Genomic DNA, 22,678 nt, shown 5'->3' with positions numbered 1-22,678 from the left:
ACATTCTGATTTGGTTCTAGTCCATGAGGAGAACCCCTAGAGTAGATTCCAGGATGAACCAGACCATCAAGCATTATTTGCAGAAGTATCAGCATAGGTTGGGGACAGACTAATCAAAAACCCTCTGACAGGGGGATGGAGTGACATATGTCTCTCCAAAAGTGAAATCGGGGTCTGAGAAGAATAGTCTGTTTATCTGTTCTTTTCAAAAAGCTTCACATTCCACAGTCAATGTTTTTATAAATGTCTATTTTCAGTTTTATTTCTATTAAAAATTTTGAGATCAGAGATAATATAGCTAAAGGAAAATTTCTGTCCGTATTTCCTAAAGACATACTTCCTTCAATACAATCTTCAGATATAAGAAAGTCCAAATTTGGGGCGCCTGGGTGGCTCAGTGGGTTAAGCCGCTGCCTTCGGCTCAGGTCATGATCTCAGGGTCCTGGGATCGAGTCCCGCATCGGGCTCCCTGCTCAGCAGGGAGCCTGCTTCCCTTCCTTTCTCTCTCTGCCTGCCTCTCTGCCTACTTGTGATTTCTCTCTGTCAAATAAATAAATAAAATCTTAAAAAAAAAAAAAAAAAAAAAAAAAGTCCAAATTTTGTTTAAGCGTGCACGCTCAAAACATCTTTACGATGTCTTCTGATATGAATTGTCTTGCTCAACAAAATGGCATTTCTCGATATAGGCTGAACCACATTTGTGCTTTCTTTGGGTATCTTCCCTATTATTTCCCTGACATACATTGAGTACAACTTGTGTATAAAGGTCTCAAAAGTATACAAGATATTGACACTTTCCCCCCAAGTGTGCTATGATTGTTATTTAAGGCCAAATTCTGGAAGAATATTTTCACACATCTGTTTGATTGACAGGATTATCTCCTACGTAAGTTCCTTATTTAATAAGTTCTACTTCATAATCATCCCCCATATTTCCTACATGCATTAATAGGGTTTCTTCTACAGTCATTTTATTTGTCTTATTTCAACAGGTTTTCAGACATTCGACAAATTCAGAGTATTTCCCACTACGAGTATTCTCTTGTTTACTTTGGAAGATGACTTAGGGTAAAAATTTGCCATTCTTTATATTGATAGGGGTCACGTACTTTGTGAATTTTCTGTGGTATTTTGAGGTATGGATCACAAGAGAAAGATTTCTCTCACTGCTGTATTTATAAATTTTCTTCCCCTGTGTGTAACCTTGGATGTACTGTGATAACTGATTTCTTGGAGTTCTTCTCACTCTCAATACATTCACAGGGTTTCTCTCTTGTGTGTCTTCTCTGATGTACTTTGAGGCCTGAGTTGCAACTGAAGGTTTTCCCACAATGATTACATTCAAAGGGTTTCTCTCTTGTATGTGTTCTCTGAGGCTTAGTGAGATCTGACTTATGATAGAAGGACTTCCCACATGCACTACACTTACAAGGTTTCTCCCCTGTGTGTATTCTCTGATGTACTGTGAGTACTGATTTCTCAGAAAATGACTTCCCACACTGATTACATCCATCGGGCTTCTCACCTGTGTGAGTTCTCTGATGTGATCTGAGGACTGAGCTTCAAGTGAAGGCTTTCCCACACTGAGTACAGTGGTATGATTTCTCCCCTCTGTGTGTTCATTTATGTATTGTAAAGTCTGACTTATGGCAAAAGGTCTTCCCACATTTTTTACACACGTAGGGTTTCTCTCCTGTGTGAGTTCTCTGGTGTACTGTCAGGTATGAATTCCTAGAGAAGAACTTCCCACATTCTTTACATTCATAGGGTTTCTTACCTATGTGAGTGCTGTGGTGTTTAGTGAGGTCTAATTTATTATAGAAGGTTTTTCCACATTTATTACACTTATAAGGTTTTTCCCCTATGTGTGTCCTCTGATGTACTGTGAGGACTGATTTCTCAGAGAAGGATGTCCCACACTCACTACAGTCATACAGCTTCTCCATCATGTGAGTTCTCTTATGTACTTTTAGACCAGAGTTGCGACTAAAGGTTTCCTGCACTGATTACATCCATAAGGCTTTCTCCCTACATGAGTTTTCTCATGTTTAGTGATATCTGACTTGTGACAAACGGCTTTTCCGCATATCTCACATTCATAGGGCTTCTCCCCTGTGTGAGTTCTCAGATGTACTCTGAGGTAGGAGTTTCTAGAGAAGAAATTCCCACACTGATTACACTCATAGGGTTTCTGGCCTGAGTGTGTTTTCTGATGTACTGTGAGGACTGAGTTACTTACGAAGGTTTTTCCACATTGATTACATTCATATGGCTTCTCCCCTGTGTGAATTCTCTGGTGTACTGTGAGATATGACTTATGGTAGAAGCTTTTTCTACATTCCTTACATTCATAGGGTTTCTCTCCCGTGTGAATTCTCTGATGAATTATGAGGTGTGAACTTCTAGAGAAGCATTTCCCACACTCCTTACATTCATGGGTTTCTCTCTTGTATGTGTTTTCTGATGTTTGGTGAGTTTTGACTTTTTGTAGAATGTTTTTCCATATTCATTACGTTCATAGACTTTGTCTCCTATGTGTGTTCTCTGAGATATATTAAGAACTGACTTCTCCCAAAAGGGTTCTCCCAAGTTGTTATATTCAAATATTCTCTCTCCTGTGCCAAGAAAGTTTGATCTCCCATAGAAATTATCCACTCTTCCAATATACTCATAACCTTTCACCTCTAAATGAACTCTGTGTTCCAAGAGAGATGATTTCTCAAAAGTTGTAGCATATTTGAAACTCATAAAAATTTTCTGTTCTTTGTGCCATCTTACTGAGCATGAGGGTTGAATTACTACAGAATGTTTTATCAGATACATTATGTTCACAAGGACTCTGTCCTATGTAAGCTTGGTTATATGGGATGACAACTGCCGTCTCATGGAAAGCTTTCCTACATTCCTTGTATTCCTTATTGCTTTGAACAAAGCATTGCTCTATATTTTTAGTTCTCTGATACGGGATTAAGTCTTCATTATGACTGAGGTATTTTCCATTTTGAATGAATTCACAGGTTTCTTTCCCATTTGAGTTTGTTCATGGTTAATCTGAAGGAACAATTGTTCCTTATTGTAGTGAGGCCAACAGCCTTCTTACTTAAATAGGTTTTCTTATTAATAATTAATTCTGAAATACATTTCAAATTCATACCACATGAGTCACACCTACATGGTATTTTTATGGAAGGAACTGTGTCTGTGCTGAAATTAAAAATGTTTCCTAATACATTACCTCTGTGCACAGTCAGTGTTTTGTTGTTGATAAATGGAGCTTGCCAGAAACGTCTGTCCTGGGTTTCCTGAGTCTCTTCTGCTTGGCTATCAACATTGCAGACTTCTAAAGATGACAAAGACAAACAAACCATAAGCCATGAATCGTATCTTAATTATGATGAAATTACACTTAAAACAAATGCCCCTCTACATCACTGACTTAGTTTTGTGAAATAAGAGTGATCCAAACAATCATATTGCCCCATCCGTTTGGATTAGAAAAACAAAACCTGAAAGGGTAGAAAAGGGGATTAAAAACTTAGAACACACACATCTACATTTGGCAATTTACAAATACATACTTCAAGACTTAATATGTATGTTACAAATAAATATAAAGCATGGTGAAGAAAAGACTTTGAAAAAAAAAAAAAAAAGGCTCCTCTATAAAGGGGAAATGTAGAGACCAGAGAGGCCATGAAACTTAGTAGATAAGAGTGCCCTAAAAAATAGAGGAATGATTTGGTATCGTTTAGAAGGATCAGACTTTACATAATTTTCCTCTCATACTTACATTAGTGCACCTAAATTCTCTCTAAACTTTACATGTTTCCAGTTTCATTCTCCCCCCTTTAAAACTACTTCTGTTTTGTTATATATACATTATCTTAGTATACTGTTAATACAACATTAAATTTCTGGAAGCACTGATTTCTTTGTGCCTGTGAAGAGAGTCCTGTAATGTAGTTTCTAATTTTCCTTCTATTCATGTTACTTATAAAAAATACAAATGTCTACCAGGAAGAGTAAAATTAAAAAGATGAGGAAGAAGACGGAAAGACAATCAAATCCTTCCGTTGTTTTTAGTTGTGGTATATTCAAGCTTATTTGGTCAGATATCCTACCACCAAATGCTAATTTCTCCCCACTATAAACTTGCTCTGACATATTATTAGTAAGAATTTTTCTTTTACACCCAGATTTCTACATTTCTTGGTTTTATGTGTATTTATAACCATGGAAGACCTGACCCCAAACACTCAATAATCTATCTATTCATCCTAGGAATTCTCAGCTATACTTCACATTACCTTCTTGCTCAGTACATACAATGTAACAATGATGACCCTGTTTAAACACCTCTTCAAAGCCCACTGTCTCCAAGCACCATTAAAGGAAACATATTGCAGTTATAATGCTTGGGTGAAGGGGGAACTTGTCCTCAACTACATACATATTGGGTATTCAAGTGATCGCTTCACTAGTCCATAATAAATATCTTCTTTGCAGAAATGCCAGACTATTAATTTGTCAAAAATCATTCAAGTTCAAGCAAGACTTTTCAACTCAGCTGGCTTACATTCCCATTTTGGACTTGCTCAGAACTTCGCTCTTTAGGAAAATGACACTGTCTCATAATAAGTCTTCACAAACATCTCTACCATTTCAAGTCCTACTTATGCATCAATTTTAAAAATTAATCACATTCTATACATCTCATTCTGTAAGAATGTTGGCTAATACTCCCTTGAAACATAAACATACCCTGTTAACTACCAAAATTTGAAATACTCGGTAATCTTTTTTCTTTTTCCAACTACAATCTATGGTGTGTGGCAAGTATTTATATCTGATTTCCTCTGAATACACCTGAGTGATTATGAAAGTAATGGTCCTTAACAAGTGGGGTGCTTTTTCAAAATAAAGTTCAAGTTTTCTACAAATCTGTAATTTTGAACAAGAACTTATAGGTTTATAACCCAACATGTCCATTTAGGAATTAATTCCTTATAGTATTTTCTGAATATAAAGGCTCTCTCACTCATCAAGAGGCACAGTTAATGAATTAAGTAATGATCCGATAGCCACTATATGTTATATAACAAAGTAAGATATGCTCTCTTTGAAGAAATTAGAACCCAGAGAATAGCTTCTTCATTCAACATGCATACACTACCAGGAATCAGATTCTATAGTAGATAACGTAAATTAAAGGAATGAAGAAACATTTTAAAAGCTGTGGAAAGCTGAGCTTAAATTTGAAAATGTGCTTAAAACCAATGATAAAGATATTAACAATAAGAAAAGTTAACAGGAAAACTAACCATTACCATGAGCCAAGCACTGTTCCATGTACTTTTCATGTATTAACTCACAAAAATCCCCAAGTACGTTAGGAATGAAATGTAGACTTATATAGCAGGAAAGCACATCTGTGGGTAATCCTAAAAAGAAGGATTAGCACGAGTTCTGTGCCATACAGAGGAAACGCAGCCATATTTAAAGGTAACTGGGGCACCTGGGTGGCTCCGGTGGTTATATGTCTGACTCCTGGATTTCAGCTCAGATTGTGATCTCAGGGTTGTGAGATCGAGCCCTGTGTAGGGCTCCACGCTTAGCACAGAGTTTTTGTTTTGTTTTGTTTTGTTTTTAAGATTTTATGTATTTATTTGACAGAGAAAGAGAGAGGGAACGCAAGCAGGGGAAGAGGGAGAGGGAGAATGAGGCTCCCTGCTCAGCAAGACAATCCCAAGACACTGGGTCATGATCTGAGCTGAAGGCAGACGCCCAATGACTGAGTCACCCAGGCAACCCTCAGCACAGTCTGCTTGAGATACTTTCTTTCCCTCTTCTGCTGGTCCTCCCCCAACTCATGTGTGCTTGCTCTAAATAAATAAAATCTTTTTTTTCATTGGGTAAAAAAGATTAAGGGTCATTAAATGAGAAAAACATAAATTTGCTATATTCTGTATTGGGCAAAAGACAACTCAAGATATTAACATGATAAATTAGATGCTTCAGTGGGCAAAGTCTAACTGCATTTAGGAATCAGAACAAAGAGGAAAACAGTATGCCCAAGTGTTCTGGGTGGTATCAGCACAAACTAAAAATATAAAAAGAATTTTTTTAAAGTTTACAAAAATATAACAATAGTGATCTAACATTAATAAGAAAGGAAGACAGAAAAATAAAATGACACAAGGACACAGTTACAAGAGAAGATTCACAGGAGGTAACAAATGAAGTGGGGAAAATTTATGATTTGTAAATGCTGACTGTGATATTACTTCTTCCCACACTGAGGGGATCAGGATATCCTGTATCTTCTGTGTACACACAGGTATAACACTGAATGTCAAGTGGGTAAAAGATGCTAAAAATATATTGGGGCGCCTGGGTGGCTCAGTGGGTTAAGCCGCTGCCTTCGGCTCAGGTCATGATCTCAGGGTCCTGGGATCGAGTCCCGCATCGGGCTCTCTGCTCGGCAGGGAGCCTGCTTCCCTCTCTCTCTCTCTCTCTGCCAGCCTCTCTACCTACCTGTGATCTCTCTCTGTCAAATAAATAAAATGAAATCTTAAAAAAAAATTTAAAAATATAAATATGCAGTTAGCAGAATAAATGAAAACCTCTTATCTCAGCTATAGGAAGGTATTATTTTATTTCAAAGATCCAATTTGACAATTTGTACTTTAACAGGTAAATGTAGTCTGTTGCTATTTATGGGGATTCCTGAAACATATCAAGTCATCTCTCACATTTTACCTGGTACTTTATATATCTGTCACAATTTTACTACCAATTCTATTATACTTTTCTTCCTCCTTTTTGAAATAATTTCTTTTTTTTTCTTTAAAGATTTTATTTATTTATTTGACAGACAGAGATCACAAGTAGGCAGAGAGGCAGGCAGAGAGGAGGAAGCAGGCTCCCCACAGAGCAGAGAGCCCGATGCGGGGCTCGATCCCAGGACCTGAGATCATGACCTGAGCAGAAGGCAGCAGCTTAACCCACTGAGCCACCCAGGTGCCCCTTGAAATAATTTCTTATCTTTTCCATTTTTTCTTCCTTACAACTTTAGAACTTCTATACGTCTGTTTCTCAGCTTTAAGGGGCTATTCATCACATCATACCATGAATATTTAACTTAAAATCTAGACTAATTCAATACCTTAGATCTCCCTTTCTGAAGAACAGAAGCATCAAACTCAATTTGATCACCTCTCACCTCATTTATATACAGTTAGCGCTTTGTGTATGTTTTTTAGCCCTACATATTTGTATCATAATTACTTTATGCACCCATTTGTTCAGATCCACCTCTGTGTTTTGTCATGACTTATCACTTGCCACTCCTCTCAAGCATTCTTTTGGGTTTCATTTTCCTTTCCTGTAGTATGTCCATTAGAATTTTACAATGAAATTACACAATTAAAGGTACAGCTGCTATAATTTATTTCATTACCAACGCAAATTTAATGATACTCTGAGACAAACTCTCCTGTTGACTAAACCTCAGTTAGTGTCCTCTGAGCCCTGTTCTCAACTAGGCCTTGACTAGGTCCTCCAGGTCTATCCGGGTTGAGCTCAGTTTCCACAAGAACCCTTTGAAGTCAGTCTAGTGACAGTCCCTTCACCCTTGATATCTGATCAAGTTCCTTAAACCCTGTTCCTGATGCAATAGTGCCCGATCTGCATTCGGCAAGAATCCCCCTACTGTTGGTGTTTCTCTTAGTAATCTTCTATCCAGTGATTTCCCCCCACTCTGCCTGTTGGCTGTAAGTCCCTAGCTGTCTTAGCAGTATGTGGAGTTGAGCTCAGTTTTACTGAAACTTCTCACCCCCTATTCCAACAGTTACTGAATAAAATCTGTATCTATCACTGTTAACTGGTGGCTGGCTTTATTTCTCATTGAAGCAGCATGAGCCCAGCTGACTGGTGGAAGAGAAACAGGAGTAAAGAAATAAACCCTCTGTGACACAGGCTTGGATGGGCAGCCAAAAGCTGAAAACGGAGCACAGACACTGAGGAAATTCTGACATGACAGATCCAAGAACTAGGGAATAGTATCAAATACAGCCACATATAAGGAACTGGAGTCCCAGGAAAAAATTAAGAATGAAATACATCAAACCACTTATTTAGGAAACCGGGAAGACAACATGAAAAATAACCAGGAAACCCCCCCCCCCAACACACTAAAAAAAACAAAGGTAAATCTGGAAACAACAGAGTTGAACAGCTAAAAACCAAAGATGAAAAGAAAATCTTGACAGCAACAAGAGAAAACAGAATATTAAATACGGAAAAACAGAGATTTAAAAATCAGAGAAGGTAGTATGTAACCTAGAAGACAGTGAAGTGAATCAAGTATGAGCAGAAAAGTGTCGATCCAGATCCGTACCGACAGAAAACATCCTGCACAAGGAAGGCCTGTAGGCAGAAAGAGCTGCTTGCTGCCTTGTGGGGTTTGAAGTAAAATATCACACAGAACAGGAGGAGGAACAGAAGCATATTATTATAACACTGCAAGCCTCTTATAAAATAGCATCACGTCATTTGAAATCAGTCTGTGACAGTCTGAAGATATCGTATTCCACAGGGCATCCACTTAAGTGGTGAAAATATTCCCATTAAAAAATGAGAGATTTTCACATTAGTTAAAAAAGACCCAACCATGTATTATCTATAGGAAACCCACTCTAAATATAAATAGATTAAAAGTAAGAAGATGGAAAAAGATACACCACATAAACATTACAAGAAAGCTGAAGGGACTAGTTATGTTTTTTTCTTTTTTTTACCTCCAGGGCTTCTGAGTATAAACCGTGGGTTCCCATGACTAGCCATCTCACCTCAGACTAGTAATTCACTAGAACACCTCAAAAACTCCCAAAACTATTTACTTATATATTGCTAATTGGTTTTATTTTATTTTTAAAGATTTTATTTATCTGAGAGCAAGACAAAGTGAGAGAGGGAAACAAGCAGTGGGATTGGGAGAGAGAGAAGCAGGCTTCCCTCCCAGCAGAGAGCCCGATGCAGAGCTAGACCATGACTTGGGCCAAAGGCAGACGCTTAACGACTGAGCCACCCGGGAGCCCCTATATGACCAATTTATTATAAAGGTTTCAAATCTGGAGCAGCCAAAGAGAACTGATATATAGGCAAGGGTTGGGGATGTGTGTGGTATGTGGAACTCCCACACCCTCTCTGGGGCACACCACTCAAAGCTTCCTGAACTCTGTTGTTCAGAGGCTCCTAGAGAGGTTTCATTACCTAGGCTTGAGTGATTAAGTCACTGGCCACTGGTGATGGCCACCCCCACACACACCTGAAGTGATCTAGCGGCCCCCAGCCACCAGTTACTTCAGTATAGAAAAGACACTCTTTTCATGCCAGAGATTCCAAGGGTTTTAGGAGCTATGTGCCAATAACCATGGGGAAAGAGCCAAAAACTTTTTTTCCCCCCTTTGGTTATATTATAGTCTCTCTCACACTAAAAAATGCAATGGACCCCCATTTTCTTTTAAGGACATTCAAATTTTGCAACATGGCCTAGAACTTCAAGATCAAGTTTATGCTGGTGTCTCCAACTTTATTTCATGCCATTGCTCACTGTGCTTGTTGTGACAGAAATACACTAGCCATCTTGCTATTGACTGAATGAGTCTAGGGTACTCCTGACCAAGACGTTCCTGCCTCTCTCAGCAATGCTCTCCTCACAGATCTTGGCTGTCAAGATTTTTCATATAATTTAGGTCCTTTCCAGATACAATCTTGAAGAGACTACCCCTGGCCACTTGGCTGAAACAGTCTACTTATCCCCAACACCCTCTATCGTTATCGTCTCATCTTCTGGTCTTTAAAACCCTTCATAGCATTTAGCATGACTTGAAATTATAGGATTAATTTATTTGCATCCTTTCTTCCTCTGTGGTCCTTATCTCTACACCTCCCTCCTGAATGTAAGCCCAGCAAAGGGAGAGTCCTTGACTTTCTTGTTCATTGATGTATATCCTGAGCTTTTAGAAGAACATTAGTTAAATGCTGGTTAAAAGTAAAAATTTCCCAGGGGTGCCTGGGTGGCTCAGTGGGTTAAAGCCTCTGCTTTCAGCTCAGGTCATAATCCCAGGGTCCTGGGATTGAACCCAATCCCAGGGTCCTGGGATCGAACCCGCATTGAGCTCTCTGCTCAGCAGGGAGCCTGCTTCCTACTCTCTCTCTCTGCCTGCCTCTCTGCCAGAATTCTTGTGATCTCTGTCAAATAAATAAAATAAACAAAATCTTTAAAAAAAAAGTATAAACTTCCCAGATGCCTATTTTAGGAAGGCCCTGTGTATTTATTTGTATCTTGCCTCTTCTGATGCTCACAAATATTGTGACAAAGGTCTTATTATCCAAATTTACAATGAGGAAACAAAGGCTCATAGAGATTAAGTGACTCGTCTAAGCCAGTAAGTGGCTTAGCTAGGATTTGTGGCTAGCAGTAGTAATATTAAAGTAGGCTTCAGAACAAAAAGGTTCTACCAGAAATAGAGACATCATCATAAAGGGGTCAAAGGCTCAAGAGGACATAAAGATCCTAGTATTTATAAACTTACTAATTCTTAAAATTGGTAATGCAAAAACCAATAGAACTGAAAGAAGTAAACACAAAATTATAGCTACAGAGTTCAACACTGCTTCTCACTGTGTCACTGACAAAGCTCTTAGGAATTTTATCCCCAAACCCATTTTTCCGTTAGCCCTGTGATTTTCAGTACACTATTTTATATGGAGCAGTGATTCTTTTTTAGGAAAACATACATCATGTTATAACAGAACTCACCGTATTTGTATACCTTCTCTCCTCTCTGTTTGTTTTTAGCCTCCTCTTATCTATATAGATACATACCCTTTCTGTGTTGCCTAGATTTGCAACTCGTACAATCTGTCACCTAGGTCCCACATCTGTTTTAACGTCAGTTCTTTGTGGGGGGTTGTCAGGGTGGCACGGTTGGCTGACTGTGTGACTCTTGGATTCAGCTCTGGTCGTGATCTCGGGGTTGGGGGTAGAGTCCCTCGTCGGGATCCATGATCAACACAGAGTCTGCTTGTTTCTCTGTCTCCCTACCATGTTCACTCTCTCTTTCTCAAACAGGTAAGACTTTAAGGAAAAAAAAATAAAATAACATTAGTTCTTCAGGTAAAGTCAGAGTCTACTACCAGCCTTTTTACCATGCTTCTTTATGTCACTCCCGGCTTACCTGATACTCATTCTCTAACAGAGGCTTCTAGGAACAAAGATCCTAGAGTTCTTGTCCCTTCAGAAAAGACTTGCTGTCTTTGTTGAAGAGTATCTTCTTAACTGGGTGTAATACTCTCAATGTGACACCTTGAGGATTTTGTAGAAACTGCTCTTGCTGACTGAGCTACAGATTTTACTATGGAAAAGTCTGAGGCTATTTGGACTTTCTCTTATATTGGCCGGTTGTCAAAATAACTGTTTTTGAAATCTAGTCCCTTGATCAGAATATATCCTAATGTTGCTAAGGACTGGCTCTTTTACACAGATTCAATCACAAATCTCTTCCCCCACAAAATGTATTCTCGAAATATTTTAAACATTTGTTCCATTTCTTTCCCTTTCTATTTTGGGGAATGAATTCTATGTATGGTATGTATGTGAACTCTCTTTTTAATGTAATCTCCTAATTTTATTTCATTTTCTTCTTGCTTACATCTATCCTTTCTTTCTGAACAAATTTTTTTAAAAAGATTTTATTTATTCATTTGAGAGAGAGAGACACAGTGAGAGAGGGAACATAAGCAGGGGGAGTGGGAGAGGGAGAAGCAGGCCTCCCGCCAAGCAGGGAGCCCAATGCAGGGCTCAATCCCAGGACCCTGGTATCATGACTTGAGCCAAAGGCAGATGCTTATTGACTGAGCTACCCGGGCGGGCCCTGAACAGATTTTTGACAGTATGTATTCTTCCTTGGGATTCTTCCTGTTTGCTTTCTTTTTTTCTTTTTCTTTTTTTTTTAATTTAAAGATTTTATTCATTTATTTGACAGTCAGAGATCACAAGTAGGCAGAGAGGCAGGCAGAGAGAGAGTAGGAAGCAGGCTCCCTGCTGAGCAGAGATCCCGATGCAGGGCTCTATCCCAGGACACTGAGATCACGACCTGAGCCGAAGGCAGAGGCTTTAACCCACTGAGCCACCCAGGCGCCCCCAATTTGCTTTCTTTACTGTAATTTTATTTTCTCTTCTCTTTTCTCAGTTTGACACCCTGCCATGTGTTTGCTATTCCCTTATTAATATCTTTCTTAAATACTTGTATCACAGAGATAATTAATTCAATTAGTTACCCTTTGGAAACTCATGATTTAATATTTGGTCACATAATTTACCTACTTTATGACCACTTTGATCAGATGACAATTCCATCACCAACTAGCTTTCTTCCCAATACTTTTCACCCCTTTTTTCTTATAATCTTTTTGCATGCATTTGTGCTGGTTCCTTTTCCATTACTTGGGCTAAAAGGATGTGAGCTTTTCAAGGAAGACCACACTGCAAAAGGTTTACTTGGGAGACGGAACAGAGTCATCCCTTAGGCTAGAGGGGTAATTCATTATGAACAAGTGTTCTGCACATGTGTTGGTCTCGGTTTACAGATCAACCAGGATGTGCCTTCCTTCCTCAGTGGAGTAGCCTCTACAACAGCTTGCTCTCTTGGTCATCACAGAGCCAGCTCACTGGGGCTGGCATTGCTGCAGCTCCAAATTGAGGAAAACCGAGTGTTGCGCTCATTTCACAGAAACAAGCCCAGAGGCCAAACTGGGCCCAAGAATGAAAGTGCATACTAGGAGTCTACACGGGAAACAATTCTTACCCACTGAGACAAGGTGGCTATAGTTCTCCAGCATCACCTCCCTGTACAGGGTCCTCTGAGCAGGGTCCAGGTGCTGCCACTCCTCCTGGGTAAAGCCCACAGTCACATCCGCAAATGATAAGGATGCCTGAAACAGCACATTTGTGTTCAAATGTAAGTAATCACAATGGGAAGACATGGAAAAGCTGTCGAAGAACTGTTATGGAGTTCACTATTCACAATTAGAAAATGTGTTCTGGCGTGTCTACCTTTGTACTTGGTTGGAGGAGAAAGCATGACAGACATTCCTCACCAGTGTGATAAGTTACTGGCCTCCCATCATGTGCCTACATGCCATAAAGAACTCTCCTACCTTGAGAATCTGAAAACTAATAAAACCATGTCACTGTTCTCAAGGAGCATATAATCTGACAGACACAAGCATGAAGCATCCAACTACCATGTAGCATAAAACCCTACTACAGTAAAACAGGTGCAAAGTAGAGTGAGATTACAGAGGGGAGAAAACTTCTATTCCTGCTATTAGGGTGGGTTTCACTGATAACATAACATGAACCTGGGCCAAGAGCATAACCATGTACACTTCTAAAATATGGAGTTAAGGGGCACCAGTTGGATTAATGTTTGCCTTTGGCTCCGGTCATGATTTCAGGATCCTGGGATCAAGCCCCATGTCAGGCACCCTGCTCGGTGGGGAGTCTGTCTGCTTCTCGCTCTCCCCCTGTGTGTGTGTGTTCTCTCTCTCTGTCAAAGGAATAAAAATCTTTTTAAAAAATGTAGTTAAAGTAGTAAGTGAACACACAGGAAAGGACTGCTGGGACTATGTTCACATAAAGAGCTACAGTTGTCTTCAGGGAAAATGCTATTTAATAATTCTGAACATAACTCCTGTAGGACGGGGTGTCCAAAATGTGGGTGTCCACATTTGTTTTTTTAGGAAACCCTTTTTTATAAACAGTAAACTTACAATGTCAATTTATATATTAAATTCCATTATTGTTCTTTCCTAAGTACTTTTATTTTTTCACATGAATATATTTGGCATGTAACATTGTATAACTCTGATAGGCTTATATACTGTAATGACGCCAATGCAGCTGTATTTATCACATTACATAATTACAGTACATTAATGTGTATATCCATTTCACTGCATACTGGATTTCTTCATTCTTCTTTTTATGGATTACAATAAATATAGGGAGATACTCAAATATTTTCTTCCCATAACTGAATTGACTGTCTTATACAGTTCATAGGTTTTATACCACCCATTTATGAAATGACCACTGTGGAAAATATAGCATGAAGAAACAGAGACATATCATTCCCAGGTTATCAAAACAAACAGTTAATCAATGTTCATGTCATACACTAAAAATTGGTTAATAGGAAAAACAAGACTATTTTCCAGAAATGTATAAGGTATTATTGAGAAAAAAAAAAAAAACAAAGAATACCTAATAAATGAATACACTATATTCATGGCTTGGACAATTTAATATTACAAAAATATCTTATTTCTCCACAAATTGGCCTATAAATTGAAGACAATCAGAATTAAAATCTTAGCAGATAATCTTTTTGTGGAAACTGATTAAGCTTACTCTCAGACTTACATAGAAACTTGAATGGCCAAGAATAACCAAAGCCACCTTGGAAAACAGGATGGATAAACTCACACTAATTATGGCAGGCAGAATCCAAGATGATGACCTCCAATGGATCCAACAACGTGACATAAACTCCTCTTAAATGGAAGAGACTTAAGTCCCTGTGATTGTGATACATTCTACAGCAGAACAGATTTTGCAAGTATAAAAGAGATAAATCATTAGACTTTGGCCTAAAGGGAAGATTTACTTGGGTGGGCCTGACCTAATCTTTTGAGTCTTTTATTTATTTATTTTAAATATTTTATTTATTTATTTGAGAGAGAGAGTGAGAGCGCATGAGCACACAAGCACATGTGAGGGGCAGAGGGAGAAGCAGGCTCCCTGCCGTGCAAGGAGCCCAACATGGGACTTGATTTCAGGACCCCAGGATTAGGACCTGAGCCAAAGGCAGACCCTTAACCAACTGAGCCACCCAGGCGTCCCTCATGTGAGTCTTCTAAAGAACGTAAAATACCAGAGACCCTTCTTCTGACCTCAAAGAAGAAACAAGTTACTGTGAATCCTACGGCTGTCCAGAAAGAAATTCTGCCACCTATGTACAGATGGGAACCCAACCAAGCCTTAGATAAGGAGTCCCAAGCAACACCTTGATTGCAGCATTAATGCCTAAGAAACTTAGCTAACCTACTCCTAACTCATTCTCGTCTATACATCAGGACAACTGCAAATGGACTGGTCAAGCTTAAATGTAAAAATAATAATAATAATAAAAAGTAAGAGCTATGTAAGTACTAGAAGAAAACATGGGTGAGTTCCCCCATAACTTAAGAAATAATAAAACTTTCCTAATCATGACTAAAAATTCAGATGCAGAGCTCACATAGTTCAGTCACTAGAGCACCAGACTTTTAAAAATCCAGATGCAAAAATAAAATGCATAAAATAAAATACTGACAGACCTGACCACATAAAATTATAAACAACCAACCCATCGAGTCCTCTACAAAATAAAAGAAAAACCAAAATCAAAAGAAAAATGACAACCCAGAATTAAGTGTCTGCAACTTACATGACAAAGAAAGGGTTAGGGTCCCTATATAAAGAATTTCTAAAAAGGAAAAAAACAATAAGCCTCTAAATATGGGCAAGAACTGTGAAGAGAAAACTCACAGGAAGAGAAATGATGAAGTCCCAGAACCTAAGTCAGGTTTGGTGGGGTGAGGAGGTTCGGAGCCGATGACTAAAGAAAGAATTCTTAAGACGTCGTTGGTGCAAAAGGTGATTTATTAGAGCACGGGGACAGGGCCCATGGGCAGGCGGAGATGCGGCTGCCCCGGGTTGTGAGGAGTGGTTGGTTATATACACAGGAGTTGGGTAGGTGAGGACAAAGGGGTGTTCAGAAGGGCTGTTGGGGCAAAGAATACTATCTGGATATTGAAGGCTTAGTTGCTATCAAGTAAGGACAATTGGAAGTCTGGTGGAATGTTACATTCCTGCTATCACGCATCCTTGTTAATGAGATTTAGGTTTAGAAGAAATTTAACTTTATTTACTTTTCCTTCTACCTCCACCTCCTTCGGTTTTTTATGGAGGGGAGGGTGACATTAGGGCTTGAGGAACTGAGTTCTGTGTCTTTGGAAATTGGGCTATTGATAAGGTAACTTCTTTGTTGTAATCTCAAGGACATTTGCAAACCAAGGGAGACTCCTGTCTTGCAGGATTGTGATCTCAGCAAGTTAACTATCATTTTATGGCAGTCAGGGGTGCCTGAGGAATGCTACACATATGGAGGGGAGCGGATGAAGGGGGGTGGTGCAAGGCGCCAGCTTTTGCTTTGTCCTCAGCCAGCCTCCTGCTCCCTCATCAAGAAATGCAAATGGTACTAAACTTAGAAGATCAAGCTTACCCTTTAAAAAGAAAAATATAAATAAAAAGTATACTGAACTATTTCCCTCCTATTGGACTGGCAGAAATCCAAAAGAATAACCACACATACTTAATTTGTTATATGCATAAAAGCATCCTCATATCCTGTTCAAAATACAAAAAAGATTAACCACCATTAAGTGAAATATGGCAATAGTTAGCTAAATTATACATGAATTTACCATTTAACCCAGAAATCCCACTTCTGGGGACCAACCACAAGGGCACACTGATCAAAGAAGAGGTTATATCACTATTTATATTTTCAAAAGACTAAAAACACCCCCAATATTGATTACTAATGAACTCGTGGAATGTGTTATGTTATACTCACACCATGAGTGCTAAGCAACTGGAAAAGGAACTGAGGAATATCTCTTTGTGGCACTACAGAGTGAATTCCATAGTACATTATTAAGTGACAAAACAAAGTTTAAGTTAGGGGCACCTTAGTGCCTCAAATGCTTAAGCGTCTGCCTTCAGGTCCTGGGATCCAGCCAGAGTCAGCATCTGGCTGCCAGCACACCTGCTTCTCCCTCTCCCTGTGCCTCCCCAACTGCTCAGGCTCTCTCTCTGTATTCTCTGTCTCAAATGAATAAATAAAATCTTAAAAAACAAAAACAGCAAAAAAAAAAAACCCCACAAAAAACAACAAAAAAAGAACTGGGTGCCTAGATGGCTCAGTCATTAAGTGTCTGCCTTCAGCTTGGGTCGTGGTCCTGGGATCATACCAGCATCCCTCCCCGCTCTGCAGGAAACCTGCTTCTCCCTCCTGCACTCTCCCTACTTGTGTTCCCTCTCTCACTGTCTGTCAAATAAATAGACTCTTTAAAAAAAGAAAACCCACAAAGTTTAAGTGAAAATCAAGTACAATATGACAAAGATCTACATATGGGCCTTCTTATATTAAAAATAACAAAATGAGAATCACTATATTGCATATCTAAAATTAATATGAAATTGTATGTTGATTTCACTGGAATTAAAATAAAAACTTAGGGGCGCCTGGTGGTTCAGTGGGTTGAGCCTCGGCCTTCAGCTTGGGTCATGATCTCGGGGTCATGAGATGGAGCCCCACATCAGGCTCTCTACTCAGCAGGGGGCCTGCATCCCCCAACCCCCTCTGTCTGCCTCTCTGCCTACTTGTGATCTCTGTCTGTCAAATAAATAAAAATATTTAAAAAGAATAAATGAGAAAATAAAAAATAAAAACTTAAAAAAATGGCTACCCACATTGGGTAAGGGCAGGAGTAGGATAAGGGGACAGAGAGAAGCCAGACTGATCTCTGAATATGCTTTGCTAAATTTATATTCACAATCCATCTTTAGAAAAATTTAAATATTTTTAATACTTATACAAAAACAATAATCAAAATGAAAACAAAACCCTAAAAACAAAGAGCAAATGAAAGAAATCAATCAAATTGTGTCTCAATTTGATGGTATACCTCAGAGAGGATATACCTGCTAAGTTTAAGACACAGGAATGTGACTATGTGCCACAATGGGAATACACTGAAGGATAAGAGAACTGAAACAAACAAAACAAAACAAAACAAAAAAACCACCAAAAAACAAAACAAAACTGTGGAAAAAAGATTCACGAATCTGACCACATCAACATGTAAAACTTTCATATTACCAATGATACCACAAAGTGAAAAAATAAGACAAACTCTGGAGAACATATTTACAATGAATAGAACAAAGATTACTATACAACACTCATAAAGGATATTTATCAATCAGTAAGAAATACAGAACAAAATTAACGGAAAAGTATGTAAAACTATACAAAACATGTAAATCAACATTTCACAGAAGAAAAGTGAAAGGCCCAAACCTATCCAAAATCAGAGAAATACAAATCAAAACAATAAGGTTTTCGTCATTCATCAGACTGGCCATAATTTTGAAATAATGGTATCAACTGTGATCAAGGAGAGAAAGAAAGCTGTCCTGTCACCTAACAACTGGTGGGAGTCGTATGGTCACTTAGACCAATTTGGCAGCATAAAGTGACATTGGAAATGCTTAGTCTCTCTGACCCAACAATATGTATCATGTGTGTACACTACAGAATACTTGAAATGCTTGCTCTTCTACAGGGAGAGAAAATGTAAAAGATGGTCACTGCACAATAATTCATAATAATGATAAACAGAAATGACATAACAGACAACTAAAATGTATGCTGTCGTAACAGAATATTAAAAGGAATGAAGTAACCAATTTGGATAGATCTTAAACACAATATTAAATTCTAAACACAGGGCCACCTACGTGGCTCAGTTGGTTAAGCATCCAGCACTCGATTTCAGCTCAGGTCGCGATTTCGGGGTGGTCAGATTGAGCCCCATGTCGGGGTCAGCAAGAGATCTGCTTGAGATTTTTCTTTTCCCTGCCCCTCCTGCTTGTGTGTGCTCTCTCTCGCTTTCGCTCTTTCTCAAATAAATAAATAAATCTTAAAAAAAAAAAGGCAGCCAAAACAATCCTGACAAGTTTGTCAAGAAAATTTGTTCAGTAGAACAAACTGAAGAACTTACATTCCTGAATTCAAACTTGCTATAAAGCTACAGTATCAAACACAAGGAACCAGCATGATAATATCCACATAAGGATATTATCATATCCACAAATGAACAGAAGTGGGAGTCCAGAAACAAACCCATACACCTATGGTCAACTGATGCTCGACAAGGGTGCCGAGATCATTCAATGGGAGAAAAAAAGAGTCTCTTCAACAAATGGTATTGGAACTGAATATCCACATGCAAATGAATGAAAATGGACCCCTTCCTCATATCATATACAAAAATTAACTCAAAATAGATCAAAGACCTAAATGGGAGAGCTAGAAACAATAACATTCTTAGGAAAAATACAGGAGTGAATCTTCATGATCTTAGAATAACAACAGATTCTTAGATAGGACCTCAAATGCAAACACAACAAAGGAAAAGAGATAAAAAAGACTTTACCAAATTAAAACCTTTTGTGAATCAAAGGATATACTTTCAAGAGAATGAAGAGACAACTCACAGAACAGGAAGAAATATTTGAAAATCACATATGTGATAAAAATCTATTCCCCAAAATACTCTTCAATAAATCCAATTAAAAAACAGGCCAAGGATTTGAATGGACATGCCTGTGAAGCAGATATACAAATATCCAACAAGCACACGAAAAGGTACTCATTAGACATTAAGGAAAAGCAAATCAAAACCACAATGACATGCTACTTCATATCCACTATGATGGCTATAATAAGACAACAAGTGCTGTCAATAAAGAGAGGAAACGAACTCTCATGCATTGTTGGTGGAAATATAAAATTGTGCACATTGTGAAAAACAGGCGGTCCTGCGGTAATTTAAAACTACAACTAATGCATGATCCAGCATTTTCACTTCTCAGTAAATACCCAGAAGAACCAAAGACATGTATTCTACCAAAATTTGCAAATGAATGTTCAGAGCTCATTATTCACAACAGCAGTAAAGCAGAAACAAGCCAGATGTCTGTTAACCAGTAAGTGGATGAACAGAACTAGAGTCCATCTACACAGTGGAATATTCTTCAATGATAAAAAGAAATGAAGGCTTGGTAAAAAGGTACACTTAGCTATAAAACGAAGGTCTGAGGATCTCATGTATAACACGGTGACTACAGCTGATATCACAATTAAAATCTGTTGACTGCAGAGATTAAATACTCTCACCAAAAAAAAGAAAACCAAACCCAAAAACAAAGAAAGAAAGAAATATGTGAGGTGATGGATGTGTTAGATTAGATGGGAGGAATCCTCTCACAATGTATATGAATATCAAAATCATCACAATGTTCACTACATACCTTATAGTTTTGTCAAATATACCTTAATAAAGCCAGAAAAGAAAAACAATGAAGTCTGTAACATGCTCCAATATGATGAAGTTTAAAAACATTACACTAGGTGAAGGAAACACACAAATAAAATATACATTTTGTATGACTATACTCCTACAAAAGATCCAGAAGATCCAAGTCCATACTGACAGAATGTAAATTAGTGGTTACCAGGGTCTGACAATTTTGGAGTTATTTTAAGGACGTGCGGTCAATTTATTCTATAAAAATTCGAGGTTTTGTAACGGGAAAACAAAAACAAACCAAGACCAGGGGAAAGCTCTCTACATGGGCTTTAGTAATACCTTCTCCTAAAAAGCCTCATTAACTGGGTTCTGCTTGGTAATCTGTCTTTTGCTCCCACTGAAGAATAATTATAGGCATTTAGTTTGTGGTTTGCCACAAGAAGGTTGTTCATCATTTATATAAAGAGAAACAGAAGTTTTTTATTCAGCTCTTGATGCCAGAAAGTCTTTAGGCTCCGGAAGGAATAGGGATGCTCTATGCATGTTTTTTGGGGGTGGGGCTGGGTGGTGGGCAGGGAGTGTGGGGTGAGTCATGGTTAAAAGTCCGAAATATTTGCAAGTTTGATAACTATCTAACTTTATATGATGTGTGTGTGTGCGCGCACGCCAACTTTGCCCTATTCATCTGCTGATCCGATGCTACTGGTCTACAGACCTCAAGATCACCTGCAACCTTGTTCAAAACGAAAATTCTCGGGCCCCATTCTATGGTTTAAAACACTTCCCAGTTTTGATCTGATGCACACTAAAGTCTGAGAACCACTGTGTCAGGCTGGTTCCCTCAGTTCATTTTATCTATTTCTACTTTTCTATTTTAAACACGAGTCATTATCCTCAGAAATTCCATTATAAAACAAAGCAGAAAATGACTTCAATAACTCACACAGGACTTCTTCATATTTTGCTGGTTTCCCTTGGAAAAATGCAGAAATCTCTGAAGGCAGAGCTGGGATAGAGAAAGAGGAATGAAGTCATTCAAGGTACAGACTGCCTTGCAGTTCCCGGACCAGCCTGCTTAAAAAGTTGCAAACATCACCTGGGTGAAATGCCCCTCTGTGGGAGAATATCCTTTTCACCTCGCAGAAGGGGCAGGAAAGGACATATGATAAACCACCCACACGACTACGTATGACTGTGATTTGGCCATGAAGAGCTTGAGTTCTATTCAAGCTTGAGCTTGAATAGAACTATTGTCTAGGACATTTTTAACCAACCAACCAACTGAGCCACCCAGGCGTCCCTAGGACATTTTTAAACAATGTCTGTACCCCTCTGTTCTGTTTCAAAGAAATTTTAAAAATGAGAAAAATTGGTTAAGCAAATTATAATACGCTAAATGAAGGAACACGAAACCTTCAGCAAAGGTTGTACAAGAAAAGTTGTTACATCTGTATTTCCTTGTTTACTCAAGTTAGAGAAGGCAACCAAAGCTAAGAAAAAAAGGATGGAGGCACTTTCAAGTGAGTGTACCTTTTGTTTTTCTAAAGCATTGCAGTTTCTCAAATGGCTATCTTTTTTTAAACCAGTGGTGATGTGGTCAGTACAGGACTGGGGTAGGAAAACTCAACGTTTCCTCTGGGTTCTGCCCCAACACAAAGACAGGGAAATTCACTTACATTCTCAGCACCAATTTCTTCTCAACCTTCAAGAAGAAAAATAGGTAACTCTCCTTGTACTGCTGTCTTGTAAAGAACTCAACAGCACATCTTTAAATGCCAGATTCATTGTGTGAGCAGAGCTCAGAATCTGGGAAGAGGGAGCACAAAACAAAGAGTAGGGATTGAACTGGGATTGGTGAGACAAAACTGACTCACATCTAGTTTTAAAGCCCTTTCCCGCAAATCCCTGGAATGCCTCCAGCGCAGTTCTATTTCCCAGGTCATCCAACCATCCTTCACTCCTTCCAGCCCAGCTGCCCTGGTCCAGGCTTCTCTCCATTAGGCAGCCTGGGAGCTTCTGAATAGGGCAATATTCTCAAATCTCACTTGTTCTGAACACGCCTGTGAAAACCTAGAATCTGCTCGTCTCTGGGAACTACACTCTGCTCAAAACTCACTCAAGAGGTGCCTGGGTGGTTTGGTCGGTTAAGCAAATGACTCCATCTCAGCTCAGGTCTTGATCTCAGGGTCATGAGCTCAGCCCTGCAGTGAGCCTACTTAAAAAAAAAAAAAAAAAAAAAAAAAAAAGAAAGAAAGAAAGAAAAGAAAAGAGAAAGAAAAAGAAAAAAGAAAAAACCTCAAATAGTTGTAGGGTTCTCTCCAACTAAAATATAGAGACTCCTCCTTCTTACTTCACAAGATGTGCTTTTCTAATGTAGATGAGAAAGACACCTGAGGGGCAAATTCAT

General features: G+C 38.7%; 1 long non-coding RNA gene and 1 pseudogene across 2 annotated transcripts; both read right to left on the bottom strand.

Annotated features, from left to right (window-relative positions):
• Positions 1–1,175: 1,175 nt before the first annotated feature.
• LOC116573596 lies at positions 1,176–2,055 on the bottom strand (annotated as a pseudogene).
• A 10,149-nt stretch (positions 2,056–12,204) lies between these two features.
• On the bottom strand, positions 12,205–22,412 carry LOC116573139. 2 transcript variants are annotated; one of them, XR_004278613.1, is made up of 5 exons: positions 22,388–22,412; positions 21,948–22,077; positions 21,215–21,277; positions 13,121–13,233; positions 12,205–12,999 (listed from the first exon to the last, which is right to left on the bottom strand). It is a non-coding gene; the product is annotated as an uncharacterized LOC116573139 (long non-coding RNA). The 2 variants fall into 2 exon arrangements; XR_004278614.1 differs by lacking the exon at positions 13,121–13,233.
• Positions 22,413–22,678: the final 266 nt, after the last annotated feature.

Source organism: Mustela erminea, chromosome 14 (assembly GCF_009829155.1).
Source record: "Mustela erminea isolate mMusErm1 chromosome 14, mMusErm1.Pri, whole genome shotgun sequence".
NCBI classification, from domain to species: Eukaryota; Metazoa; Chordata; class Mammalia; order Carnivora; family Mustelidae; genus Mustela; species Mustela erminea.
Note: the sequence above shows the minus strand (reverse complement) of the source record. Positions and strands in the feature narration are given on the sequence as shown.